This window comes from Nerophis ophidion, linkage group LG03 (genome assembly GCF_033978795.1).
Source record: "Nerophis ophidion isolate RoL-2023_Sa linkage group LG03, RoL_Noph_v1.0, whole genome shotgun sequence".
Taxonomy (NCBI): domain Eukaryota; kingdom Metazoa; phylum Chordata; class Actinopteri; order Syngnathiformes; family Syngnathidae; genus Nerophis; species Nerophis ophidion.
The window spans coordinates 54748413-54763417 of NC_084613.1; positions in this window are offsets into that span (position 1 = coordinate 54748413).

Genomic DNA, 15005 nt, shown 5'->3' on the forward strand with positions numbered 1-15005 from the left:
AAGAAGGAAGCCCTTGCTCCAGAAGCGACATCTTAAGGCTCGTCTAAAGTTTGCTGCTGATCACATGGACAAAGATAAGAACTCATGGAGGAAAGTTTTGTGGTCAGGTGTAACAATAACAGCGGTTTGGCCACACTACCCAGCAATATGTTTGGAGGAGAAAAAGTGAGGCCTTTAGTCTCCGGAACACCACGCCTACCTCTAAATTCTTCAGGACAACCTAAAATTATCAACCCGGAGGTTGGATCTTGGGCACAAATGGGTGTTCCAACAGGACAATGACCCTAAAAACACGCCAAAAGTGGTAAAGCAATGGCTAAATCAGGCTACAATTAAGGTTTTAAAATGGCCTTCCCAAAGTCCTGACTTAAACCCCATTGAGAACATGTGGACAATGCTGAAGAAACAAGTCCATGTCAGAAAACCAACTAATTTAGCTGAACTGCACCAATTTTGTCAAGAGGAGTGGTCAAAAAAGCTTGGGGATGGCTACCAAAAGCGCCTTATTGCAGTGAAACTTGCCAAGGGACATGTAACCAAATGTTAACATGGCTGTATGTATACTTTTGACCCAGCCGATTTGTCACATGTTTAGTAGACCATAAATAAATAATAGATCCAAACTTCACGAATGTTTTTTGAGACAAACAAGTATGTGCTCCAATCACTCTATTAAAAAAAAAAGAAGAGTTGTAGAAATTATTGGAAACTTAAGACAGCCATGACATTATTTTCTTTACTTTTGACCATGACTGTATATATTTTGAAGAGTATTTTGTAGTTTTGAGTGAAAACATAATAAAAAGTTTTATTCTTATTTATTTTTTTATAAATACTTTTGACAGTTGGGGCTGTTTATTTACTGACTCTGTTCATCATAATTATACCAGAATTTAAGCTACACTTTGGACCAAAGACTAAACTATACTGTAAAATTTTAATACACAAAAAAACAGTGAATTATCAATTTTTTGTTCAATGAAATATAACCTATTTTACACTATGAAATATTGCATCTATGTCTACAATTCGGCCTTAGGTAAATGTTGAGTTTAATATGGTGAATTTGGTTTTTCTGGTGTGTGAATGTGAGTGTGAATGTTGTCTGTCTATCTGTGTCGGCCCTGTGATCATGTGGCGACTTGTCCAGGGTGTAGACAGGTGCACCTGGGATAGGCTCCAGCCAACCCCGCGACCTGAAAAGGGACGACGGGGGAAAATGGGTGGATGGTTTGGAAATGAATGGACAAAGACAGAATCAAAAGTACAGAATGTAAACACCTAAACAATTACTTATTTCATCATTTATTTGAATACTTCTGTAAATGCCTAAGTCACATTTTATCAGAATGTCCAAAAGTATTTATTTATATGTCTCATGATCCCTAAGGATGGTGCAAAATATTGACAAGTGTTATTAAACATAAAAAAAATTAAAAAAAACGTTTGTTTCTGCTTGTAAGACAGTTAAGTCAATAATGGTGCGCTTTTAGACATAGACTTAGACAAACTTTAATGATTCACAAGGGAAATTGTTCCACACAATCGCTCAGTTACAATGATGGAAAGTGTAAGGATGGTAAGGACAATGCAGGTATAAATAGACTAAATATAGCAATATAACATATATAGGCAATATTTACATAATATATTTACAGTATATTATATATGCTGATATATTATACTATATTATGGCTATTTCATATATGCAATACAATTTTCAGTCTTTAAACAATTACGAATGGAATTGTCCTCAATTTTTAGTCTTAACTGCATTTTGCAGTACAGTACAGCCCACCGTGCCCACTGGCTGCAGTGTCCACAGTCAGACACGTGAGGTCGCTATTGCTCCAGTTTGGGACGTCCAGTCCAAACCTGCCACTCCTTTACATCCATCGCGCACGCTGGGATTATAACCACGTTTAGCCCATTATTCACCATTTGGTAAAGAAATAGCTGTATTTATGCTAAGGGTTATTGTTTTTACACAGAACCATTGCAGCGAACCATCAAAATCGACATTTTTTTTTTTTTAAACGGCTTTTTTTTTTAATCATGTATGCACCATTTGGGCTAATTTAGGTCATGTAGACTGTAGAGCAGGGGTCACCAACGCGGTGCCTGCGGGCAGCAGGTAGCCCGTAAGGACCAGATGAGTCGCCCGCTGGCCTGTTCTAAAAATAGCTCAAATAGCAGCACTTACCAGTGAGCTGCCTCTATTTTTTTAAATTGTATTTATTTACTAGCAAGCTGATCTCGCTTTGCTCGACATTTTTAATTCTAAGAGAGACAAAACTCAAATAGAATTTGAAAATCTAAGAAAATATTTTTAAGACTTGGTATTCACTTCTTTAAATAAATTCATTTATTTTTTTACTTTGCTTCTTATAATTTATTTTTTTACTTTGCTTCTTATAATTTTCAGAAAGACTATTTTAGAGAAAAAAATACAACCTTAAAAATGATTTTAGGATTTTTAAACATATATACCTTTTTACCTGTTAAATTCCTTCCTCTTCTTGCCTGACAATGTAAATCAATGTTCAAGTACATTTATTTTTTTTAAAGAAAAATGCATACATTTTAATTCAATTCTTCATTTTAGCTTCTGTTTTTTTCGACGAAGAATATGTGTGAAATATTTCTTCAAACTTATTATGATTAAAATTAAAAAAAAAATATTCTGGCAAATCTAGAAAATCTGTAGAATCAAATTTAAGTCATATTTCAAAGTCTTCTGAATTTCTTTTAAAATTTTTGTACTGGAAAATCTAGAAGAAATAATAATTTGTCTTTGTTAGAAATATAGCTAGGTCCAATTTGTTATATATTATAACAAAGTGCAGATTGGATTTTTACCTTTTTAAAACATGTCATCAAAATTCTAAAATCAATCTTAATCAGGAAAAATGACTGATGTTCCATAAATTATTTTTTTCAAAAAGATTCGAATTAATTAGTTTTTCTCTTTATTTTTTTGGGTTGAATTTTGAATTTTAAAGAGTCAAAATTGAAGATAAACTATGTTTCAAAGTGTATTTACATTTTTTCCGTGTTTTCTCCTCTTTCAAACCGTTCAATTAAGTGTTTTTTTCAGAATGTATTCTCTACAAAAAAACCTTCCGTAAAAGGAAAAAAAATGTATGACGGAATGACAGACAGAAATACCCATTTTTTTTGTACATATATAGATTTATTTATCTAAGGTAAATTGAGCAAATTCGCTTTTTCTGGCAATTTATTTAAGTCTGTATCAAACTGGTAGCCCTTCACATTTATCAGTACCCAAGAAGTATCTCTTGGTTTCAAAAAGGTTGGTTACCCCTGCTGTAGAGTGACACCTGCACAATGATGCTGTACTAGTGAGTAGGGATGAAGTCTGAAAAATGGATGCTGCTAGTGTCTTTGCACATACATTTTTCGTGGGTGCAATCCATTAATCAATGACTCGAAGTGGATTCCATGAATAACACTGCATTTTTACAGCAGAAAAAATAAACCATTTTTAATTTCTTGAATAGATCACTCAACCAGGGCTTTATCTCCAAGCTCCCACATGCAGTTTGAAGGACGTCATAAAGAGAATCTGGCATGTCAAGTGCAAATTGATTCCACATTGACCCAGGCTCTCTTGATACCTCAACTTATGAAGTGTTTGGAGATAAGAGATGTCCCTCAGCTAATTGTTATGAGTTCCAAGCATTCCTGCCATTAGTTGGCGTCGCAAATGTCACAGTGAACTCTGCAGGATGTGACCAGAATATCTGGTCATATTAGCTTATAGCTAGAGACCGGACATACCTTTTGTTTTTAAAACCATGGGAAGGAAGGACGTGAAATTTGAGAAAAAAGCACAGATTCAATTGATTTATATCCATTTCAATGGTAGATGTTGATTTGAGATACAAGTGCCTTTAGTTAGGAGCTATGCCACAGAACCAATCAAGGCTGTTAAAGTTAAAAATGTAAGTACCAATGATAGTCACACACACACTAAGTGTGGTGAAATTAACCTCTGCATTTGACCCATCCCCTTGTTCACCCCCTTGGAGCTGAGGGGAGCAGTGAGCAGCAGCTGTGGTCGCGCCCGGGAATCATTTTTGGTGATTTAAACCCCCAATTCCATCCCTTGATGCTGAGTGCCAAGCAGGGAGGTAATGGGTCCCATTTTTATACTCTTTGGTATGACTCGGCCGGGATTTGAACTCACGACCTACCGATCTCAGGGCGGTCACTCTAACCACGAGGCCACTAAGCAGATTTCTTTTTTTTTTTCTGCTGTAAAAAAAAAAAAAAAAGAAAAAGTTGAGGTACAACTGTAGCAATGATAAATACTACAGTCTTACTGGAGGTGGTGCGTCGCCATAGCAACAGCCGCACTGCACTTCACAGCGGATTGCTTAATGAACAACAAACATTCACTTTGCACGCCGCCTGTGGAATCCTATTAGGACCTGAGCCGTCGCACATCAGGTCTCTTACACTTGTGCGGTAATGACTTGTGCATGTGTTGCACCCCAAATTACACAGACATCTTATACATTGCATTCTTTCTCACTCTGTTCTCACTTGCAGTCCTTAGTCAGCAGAAAGGCAGTCGGGGAATTTCCTGTTGAAACCCACCACCCAGCTCAGCTCGTGTGTGTGTGTGTGCGTGTTATACATTTCACCAGTGTTTTTCAACCACTGCGCCGCGGCACACTAGTGTGCCGTGAGATATAGTCTGGTGTTCCGTGGGAGATGATGTGATTTCACCTAATTGGGTTAAAAATATTTTTTGCAAACCATCCATCCATTTTGTACAGCTTGTCCCTTTCGGGGTAGCGGGGGGTGCTGGAGCCTATCTCAGCTGCATTCGGGTGGAAGGCCAGGTACACCCTGGACCAGTAATTATAATCCGCAAATATTGTGCCGTTGTTGAGTGTGTCTGGAGCGCGGCAGAGTAACCCTGCAATACTCTTTCATATCAGTAGGGGGCAGCAGATAGCTAATTGCTTTTTTTAGATGTCGGCAACATGGTTTGTCGTGATCACAATATGCAGCGTGCAGGTAAAAAGGTATCTAATGCTTAAACCAAAAATGAACAAACGGCGAGTGCCGCTAAGAAAAGGCATTGAACCTTAAGGATGGCTATGCAAAACGAAACTAAAACTGAACTGGCTCCAAAGTAAACAAAAACAGAATGCTGGACAACAGCAAAGACTTACAGCGTGTGGAGCAGCAGACGGCGTCCACAAAGTGCATCCGTACATAACATGACAATCAACAACAAAATAGGAAACATTACACACAGGAAAACACCAAAAAAACCTCTAAATAAGTCACAGCGTGATGTGACAGTACACCTACTTTGAGACAAGATCTATAGTGATGCATGGTTGGATATGGTTTGAATTTATATCCAACAATTGCGAGAACGACTTTTTACTGTCAATATCAGCTGCTGAGTTAAATTTGTCAATGTTTTCTGCTGATGGAGTGCCTCTGGATTTTTCCAATGAAAAAAAACCTGCCTTGGCTCAAAAAAGGTTGAACAACACTGCATCACACTACCAGCGCGCTCATTTTAACGTGGGCATACAAAGACAGTAGAGAGAAAGACATCCCTCCCGGAGGATCTTTGCAGCATTCCTCATAATCCATTGTTGACAGAACACTTCCTGTCTTCCCCTACTTACACAAGTACGCTGTCCCGCGTCTCAAATACCCACACCAAGACACATGCAAAATCCCAGTGTCAGGATGAGGTCATTGTCCTGAGAATGGGTTTTATTCTCAGTATCCTAAAGGGAGAAACCCTGTAACCCCCGATCCTTTCAATCAGCACAATAGACGGCCTTTGAGGGAGGAGGCAGACACAGTTGGAATGTGTTGCCAGGGTTTCTATAACTGCTGGCCTCTGAATTTACACCACGACCCAAAATATGGACGTCAGCATTATCTTAGTTAATAGAATCCTACGTTCCGTCTGATAGGAACAAACACTGTTTTCATCCACAGAAAATGTCCCGAGGACTCTTAAAGATGTCAGATCTTGCCATGCCTTTGCCAATGTCTACTGGTGGGAACCGGCCACTTTGTTTGGATGAAGAGTGTCTGGGAGGAATGTGGGGTTTAGTTGGGATGGAGGTGCAGGGGGAAAGTATGATAACTCCCACTCCATTCAGATTTACGGTCAAGACGAGGGGCTCCTCTGAGTGCTGGTCGGGGGACGAACTGAACGCTGTGCGCTGGCGAAAGCAAATGTTTAGTCACTCAACCTTGCCTTGTTCTTTACCTCTGCGTTTCCCCTCGGTGCCATCATATGGGAAAGTGAGCAAAAGCTCTCGTGACTGACAGTCTTTATGCAGATAAAAAAAAAATGTATTAAAAAAAAAAAAAAAAAAGTTTTTACGCAGTTCAACATGTTTTCATATTTCAATCTTGGACTGGTGTGTGAAGCGCAGCTGTGCAAAAAAGATGGTGGTTTCTCCTTACAGCATGTGGTAACCAAACTATGGCCTGTTTTATTAAAAATAAGCTAAAAAAATAAAACTAGTGATGTCAAAATGGATATTATTAAGTGTATTAATCTACTATTAATGCAATAACCCATCCCTGAGACCTCTCTGGCAACGGTCATTTCAGGCAGTAAGCGTCGTGCATACACAAATGAGCAGTTGATCCGGCAGTGGCAGGTGGCACAAGCAAACAAATCAATATGGAAGACATATGAGGAATTCAAGTACAAAAATTATGACAAAAGAGTCGAGCGACATAAAGAAATACGTGCACACAGGGGCATAGCACCAAATTCGGGGCTAAAACCCAACGTCACTGCCCCATAAACGCACACTTGGTGTGTTTACACGCACTAAATAAATCACAATTCATTACATAGATCTGGTTGAAAGCATTTTATTTCAAAAACATGTAAAAATATTCAGTATGTTTTAGACTTTTTCTTTTTTTTTTATTGACATCCAGCATATTCACATTCATCATATATCTGTTGTCTGCCCCAAATGTCAAAATATATTTGATTGTTTGTATCCCAACCAGATAAACACTTAATGAATATCCTACAGGTGGCCTGTAAAAAGACCCATCCAGCCATCCATTTCTACCGCTTGTCCCTTTTGGGGTAGCTGGGGGTGCTGCCATTACTAGGAAATGGATATCCCAGGGGAGCCCAACTTTGACGCAATGGATGGAAATCCCAATGGACATTTATAAAAATGGAGATGATAACTGCCTTTATTTATACTGGGAAAACTGGGTCAATTATGTCACGCCCCATAAGCCTGACTTTAATTTCACAAATTAGTGATTGTACTGCTTAAAAAAAGGATCACTCTATATATATATATATATATATATATATATATATATATATATCATACAGTGGGGCAAAAAAGTATTTAATCAGCCAACGATTGTGCAAGTTCTCCCCCTCAAAATAATGACAGAGGTCTGTAATTTTCATCATAGGTACACTTCAACTGTGAGAGACAGAATGCGAAAAAAAATCTAGGAATTCTCATTGTAGGAATTTTAAAGAATTTATTTATCAATTATGGTGGAAAATAAGTATGTGGTCAACCATTCAAAGTTATCACTGATGGAAGGGGGTTTTGGCTCAAAATCTCATGGTACATGGCCCTATTCATTCTTTCCTTAACACGGATCAATCGTCCTGTCCCCTTAGCAGAAAAACAGCCCCAAGCATGATGTTTCCACCCCCATGCTTCACAGTAGGTATGGTGTTCTTGGGATGCAACTCAGTATTCTTCTTCCTCCAAACACGACGAGTTGAGTTTATACCAAAATGGATACATGGATGATACAGCGGAGGAATGGGAGAATGTCATGTGGTCAGATGAAACCAAAATAGAACTTTTTGGTAATGATATTAGAACCACCAATTCATGGATTCACAGCAACCCTGCAAGTAATCACAAGACATATTGATCATTGTTTGAAATAAAAAGGAAAATACAGCAAAATGGTTGATGCAGATCTATCTATCTATCTATCTATCTATCTATCTATCTATCTATCTATCTATCTATCTATCTATCTATCTATCTATCTATCTATCTATCTATCTATCTATCTATCTATCTATCTATCTATCTATCTATCTATCTATCTATCTATCTATCTATCTATCTATCTATCTATCTATCTATCTATCTATCTATCTATCTATCTATCTATCTATCTATCTATCTATCTATCTATCTATCTATCTATCTATCTATCCATCTATCTATCTATCTGTTTCTCCATCAAACACACCATCAGCAGCGTTTCCATATTTTCATGAATAAATGTGTGCCGTCTAGCTATTGTTTTAACATTCTTGGCTGGTCTTATTGACTCATTCTGCTTCAGTGTGTTGCAGGCTAGCAGTGAGACGCTCAAATGCTTTGCCAAATTGGCGACGATTTGTTTTTTAATTCAATTAATATCGTCCGCATCCTATTCTCAGCCCTGTCCATCACACTAACGTTCTTCCGTCCCATGGTTGGCAAAACAAAGTTATGTCGATCTCTAGATATAAGCCAATACTAGCAAGGAAGACCAGATGTTTTGGTCGAATTTTACGGGGTTCACTGTTATTTTTGCTACACCAGCTATTGGCAGAGACGCGTAAACTTATTTTTTTCTTGCAACTTAAAGCATAACAATTAGCCAAGAAACAGCTCATATCTTAAAACACTGTTAGGTTGAGGTATCACTATAAACTCAACTCATTCATTGCACACGGACTCAGTAGTGCATTGTATGATTGCACCCAAATCCTCATCCTCTTTCCCAGGTATTTTAAATAAAACCTCAATGTTGTGTTTCCTTCCGTTTCCTCACCTCCTTTTTTCATTACTCTCCCATTCATTCATTCATTCATTCATTCATTCCTTTATCCTCAGGCTTTTCCAGGACACCAGCGAAGCCAGTCATTCATCGCTTTAGAATCAATAAAAGGACCACACACATTCTCTTACATCATCTAATAATCGGAGATGCTCATTTAAGTCGGACATTGGATTGTCCAAACTTTATGCTGAATTGAGTTATTCTGTTAAAAAAAAAAAAAAAAAATCCCTTCAAGAACGCCACCCAGTGATGAGGTAAAGGTCTGGTGAGGACTGCTGCTGAACTCAGTCTGGTTGTTTTAAAATAGACCAGTCTGTCAACCTACTGCCAGTGTGTGATGTAAGATTTCCGCCTGCTTTCACATATTTTATTCATCTCATTCTGTCGCTTTATTTCTAAGTTGTTATTTTAGCTGAGCTGGTTCAGACAGAAATGTCTACTATTAGGTAGATTGTTAAGGTGTTTTTTGGAAGGGTTTTTTTACAGTCTTTTATGCAGTTACTCTCTTTTTTGACAAACTGAACTTGGACTGCTTTCATCAATCAATCAATCAATCAATCAATCAATCAATCAATCAATCAATCAATCAATCAATTCCTTTTATTGTCTTTAAAGTGCAGGTTGACAATAGTTTACATTTAAGCATTGTCAAGAAGATCGCAAATAGGGGGGAGTGGGGGTGGGAAGAGTCAGATGTCTGATGGTTGTTATGTTGATGTTGCAGCAATGCAATGTCCAGAGCACAATTATTGAGGTGGGGAAGAGTGAGGTAATAAGATGGTCGGTGGCAGTAAAGAGGCAGGCTGTTCATTTAGCAGCCTCACAGCCTGGGGATACAGACTGTGAGACATTCTGGTGGTCCTGGCGCGAATCAATCTATAACATACTTGCTAATCTTGAAACCTCCGAATTCGGGAGATGGGTTTGGGGTGGGGGGTTAAGGTGGTAAGGGGGTTGAGGTGGGCGGAGTTTGCTGGTAGCGAGGGGTGTATATTGTAGTGTCCAGGAAGAGTTAGTGCTGCAAAGGGTTCTGGGTATTTGTTCTGTTGTGTATGTTGTGCTACGGTGCGGATGTTCTCTCAAAATGTGTTGTTTGGTGTGGGTTCACAGTGTGGCGCATATTTGTAACAGTGTTAAAGTTGTTCATACACCCACCCTCAATGTGACATGTATGGCTGTTGATCAAGTATGTCTTGCATCTGCTCATGCGTGTGCAAGCCTCACATATTATGCTGGCACGGTATTTGTATTGTGGAAAGGCGGGTGTGGCGACCGGTTGTAGAGGACGCTCAAAGCAGTGCCTGTATTGTTGGCCGGGTGGAAATTCGGGAGAATGGTTGCCCTGGGAGATTTTCGGGAGGGGCAATAAAATTCGGGAGTCTCCCGTGAAAATCGGGAGGGTTGGCAAGTATGATCTATACCTCCTTCCAGAGGGTAGCAGGTTGAAGAGGCTATGTGCTGGGTGGTATCTGTCCTTCGGGATGTTGCGTACTCGCTTTAGGCAGCGAGCTGTGTACATGTCACTCATCTCTGTCAGTATTTCCCGCCAACAACTTTTAAGTCTTACATAATAAACCTTCCCACCTTTGCGCCATTTGTTTGGTCCGTTTTGATCAAAGTTCAAAAAACCAAAAACATCCGTCTTTTTTTTTTAAGTCTTTAAAGAAACAAGTCTTGATGTAAAGGCTTTTAAAATGCTGAGGTTATTTAGTCCCTCCAGGATTTCACTGCTTTAATTTCTATCAATCAATCAATCAATCAATCAATCAATCAATGCTTACTTATATAGCCCTAAATCACAAGTGTCTCCCACATCAGGGCAAGAAAACACTCAACCCAATGGGATGACAATGAGAAACTTTGGGGGGGACCGCAGATGTGGGGATCTGGTGCAGTGGTTTTCGAGTGGATCTAGCACAGGGTCTCAAACTCACTTTACCTGGGGGCCACTGGATGCAGAGTCTGGTGAGGTTTGGCCGCAAGAAAAGATTTCTTTAAAAAAAATGTTGCATACTCCTCAGCATGTCTAGTTGTATAATGACGTTTCAACAGAGGTGGGTAGTAACGCGCTACATTTACTCCATTACATCTACTTGAGTAACTTTTGGGATAAGTTTTTCGGCAACATACTTTTACTTTTACTTTAGTAATATAGAGAAAAAACGCTACTTTTACTCTACTCCATTTATCTACATTCAGCTCGCTACTCGCTATTGATTTTTATCGATCTGTTAATGTTTGTTTTGGTTTGTCACAGACCTTCAAAGTAGGATGTATGCATACCTGCGTTTCACCAATCACATGCAGTCACTGGTGACGTTGGACCAATCAAACAGAGCCAGGCGGTCACATGACTGTCACACGTGGACCCCGACTTAAACAAGTTGAAAAACTTATTGGGGTGTTACCATTTAGTGGTCAATTGTACAGAATATGTACTGTACTGTGCAAACTACTAATAAAAGTTCCAGTCAATCAATCAAAAGTGTAAAGGAAAAAAGACACTTTTTATTTCAACCGTACTTAAAATATTTTAATTTATCACAGAAATGAGCTGAAAACGTTATACTCTTGCAGCAAAGAATTCTAGGTAATTAAATGTAATTTTCAATGGCTAAATCGCTCCAAATTTGGACTTCAAATTGACAGTTTGGCTGATGTGCATGTCATCTCATTGATGTGGTTTTGCACCCCTGGAGGGAACAAAAAAACTAATCTTTCTTATTTAATTTTTTTTTCCTTCAGCTGTACAAAGCTTGACTGTCACGTAGGAGATCCAGGCTCAAATCCCGCCCCGCCCGAAAGCATTGATGTGACCATGAAGATTAAGTTAGTACGTGAACGCTATGATGCTTGCTTTTCCTGCAAATTTTGCAGGAACTTTATTATTACAACATACAGTATCAATCTCGCTACATTTCAGTACAGTTTTTGGTCGTCTACATTTAAACCATTTCAACATTCAAATCAATCCTACAATCGAAGTAAATCTATACTCAAACGGTTTTGATCCTTCCCTCCACTAGCATTTCAACTACCATTCTTTAATATTCAAACCATTCCGACTGTACATTTAAAATGTACAAGCTAAAAGTGTTGTACTGTTACAGCAAATAATTTTGAATAATTAGATAAATACTGTTGATGTGATACTGTGATAAATAATATTCAATGACTGAGTCGCTCCCTTTACATCCAAAGTTGAAGTTCAACAGAGTAACCGTGTAATACTCTTCCATATCAGTAGGTGGCAGCAGGTAGCTGATTGCTTTGTAGATGTTGGGAACAAGGAGGCAGTGTGCAGGTAAAAAAGTATCTAATGCTTAAACCAAAAATGATCAAAAAGGCAAGTGCCGCTAAAAAAAGGCATTGAAGCTTAGGGATGGCAATGCAAAACAAAGCTAAAACTGAACTGTCTGCAAAGTAAACAAAAACAGAATGCTGGACGACAGCAAAGACTTACACCGTCCACAAAGTACATATGTACATGACATGACAATCAACAACAAAATAAGAGCGCAAGACAAGAACTGAAACACTATGCACAGGAAAACACCAAAAAACTCAAAATAAGTCACGGCCTGATGTGACAGGTCGTTACAGTACACTTTGAGACAAGAGCTATAGTGATGGTTTGAATTCATATCCAACATTTGCGAGAACGTCTTTTTACTCACTATCGGCTGCTGAGTTTAATTTTTTAATGCTTTCTGCTGGTGGTGTTTTCAATGAAAAAAACGTGACTTGGCTCAGAAAACGTTGAAAAACAGTGTTATAGTGTTTCTCAAAAAGTGGGCCGGGTCCAGGAGATTTTCATTATTTGTGTCTAGTATTCATGTTAGAACAATACACAAACCTACCGCTGGTTTGCAGCACTGCTCAAACTAGTCAACATGTTCTCTGCACTTCCTTGTACAAACCCTGTTTCCATATGCGTTGGGAAATTGTGTTAGATGTAAATATAAACGGAATACAATGATTTGCAAATCATGTTCAACCCATATTCAGTTAAATATGCTACAAAGACAACATATTTGATGTTCAAACTGATTGACATTTTTTTTTTATCATTAACTTTAGAATTTGATGCCAGCAACACGTGACAAAGAAGTTGGGAAAGGTGTCAATAAATGCTGATAAAGATGAGGAATGCTCAACAAACATATATTTGGAGCATCCCACAGGTGTGCAAGCTGATTGGGAACAGGTGGGTGCCATGAGTATAAAAACAGCTTCCCAAAAGATGCTCAGTCTTTCACAAGAAAGGATGGGGCGAGGTGCACCCCTTTGTCCACAACTGCATGAGCAAATAGTCAAACAGTTTAAGAACAACGTTTCTCAAAGTGCAATGGCAAGAAATTTAGAGATTTCAACATCTATGGTCCATAATTTCATCAAAAGTTTCAGAGAATCTGGAGAAATTACTCCATGTAAGCGGCATGGCCGGAAACCAACATTGAATGACCGTGACCTTCAATCCCTCAGACGGCACTGTATAAAAAACCGACATCAATCTCTAAAGGATACATTTCAGAAAACCACTGTCACTAAATACAGTTCGTCGCTTCATCTGTAAGTGCAAGTTAAAGCTCTACTATGCAAAGCGAAAGCCATTTATCAACAACATCCAGAAAAGCCGCCGGCTTCTCTGGGCCCAATATCATCTAAGATGGACTGATGCAAAGTGGAAAAGTGTTCTGTGGTCTGACGAGCCTACATTTCAAATTGTTTTTGAAATTTTCGACATTGTGTCATCCAGACCAAAGGGGAAGTGAACCATCCAGACTGTTATCGACGCAAAGTTCAAAAGCCAGCATCTGTGATGGTATGGGGGGGGATTAGTGCCCAAGGCATGGGTAACTTACACATCTGTGAAGGCGCCATTAATGCTGAAAGGTACATACAGGTTTTGGAACAACATATGCTGCCGTCTTTTTCATGGAGGCCCCTGCATAGCTCGGTAGGTAGAGCGGCCGTGCCAGCAACTTGAGGGTTACAGGTTCGATTCCCGCTTCCGCCAGCCTAGTCACTGCCGTTGTGTCCTTGGGCAAGACACTTTACCCACCTGCTCCCGGTGCCACCCACACCTGGTTTTAATGTAACTTAGATATTGAGTTTCACTATGTAAAGCGCTTTGAGTCACTAGAGAAAAGCGCTATATAAATATAATTCACCTCACACTTCACTTCACTTGTTTCAGCAAGACAATGCCAAGGCACATTCGGCTCCTGTTACAACAGCGTGGCTTTGTAAAATAAGAGTGTGGGTACTTTCCTGGCCTGCCTGCAGTCCAGACCGAAAATGTGTGGCGCATTATGAAGCGTAAAATACGACAGCGGAGACCCCGGACTGTTGAACGACTGAAGCTCTACATAAAACAAGAATAGGAAAGAATTCCACTTTCAAAGCTTCAACAATTAGTTTCGTCAGTTCCCAAACGTTTATTGAGTGTTGTTAAAAGAAAAGGTGATGTAACACAATGGTGAACATGCCCTTTCCCAACTACTTTGGCACGTGTTGGAGCCATGAAATTCTAAGTTAATTATTATTTGCAAAAAAAAAAAAGTTAATGAGTTTGAACATCAAATATCTTGTCTTTGTAGTGCATTCAATTGAATATGGGTTGAAAAGGATTTGCAAATCATTGTGTTCCGTTTATATTTACATCTAACACAATTTCCCAACTCATATGGAAACGGGGTTTGTAGAAGTAATAAGTTCAGAAAAACGTGTACAGAGCTCACAGAGGCAAAGAGATTGCTCTTTGAGACATTTGTGATTAAGAGCTGTATAAGTAAACTTTGATTGATTGATAGATAAATTGATTTATTGAAGTATAACAGAAACAAAACATGACATTACTTGGAGATACATGTTATGACATAAAGCATATAAGGAAGGTTATGAACAGGGTTTTTTTATGCTAATATTTTATTTATGATTCAGAATTCATATTTAGTGGACATTTATAGACCACAGTCAGGCAATTAAAAGTGATCATTTATACTCACTGTACCCGCTTTAGTTGCATATCTTCCTTTGTCAGGAGTGGAAAATAAACAAATAAAAAAAAGATCGTATGGAATGGCTTCTGAAAGTGTGAATTGGCAGATAGGGATCTCAATCCCTATCTGAAATGATGTAAG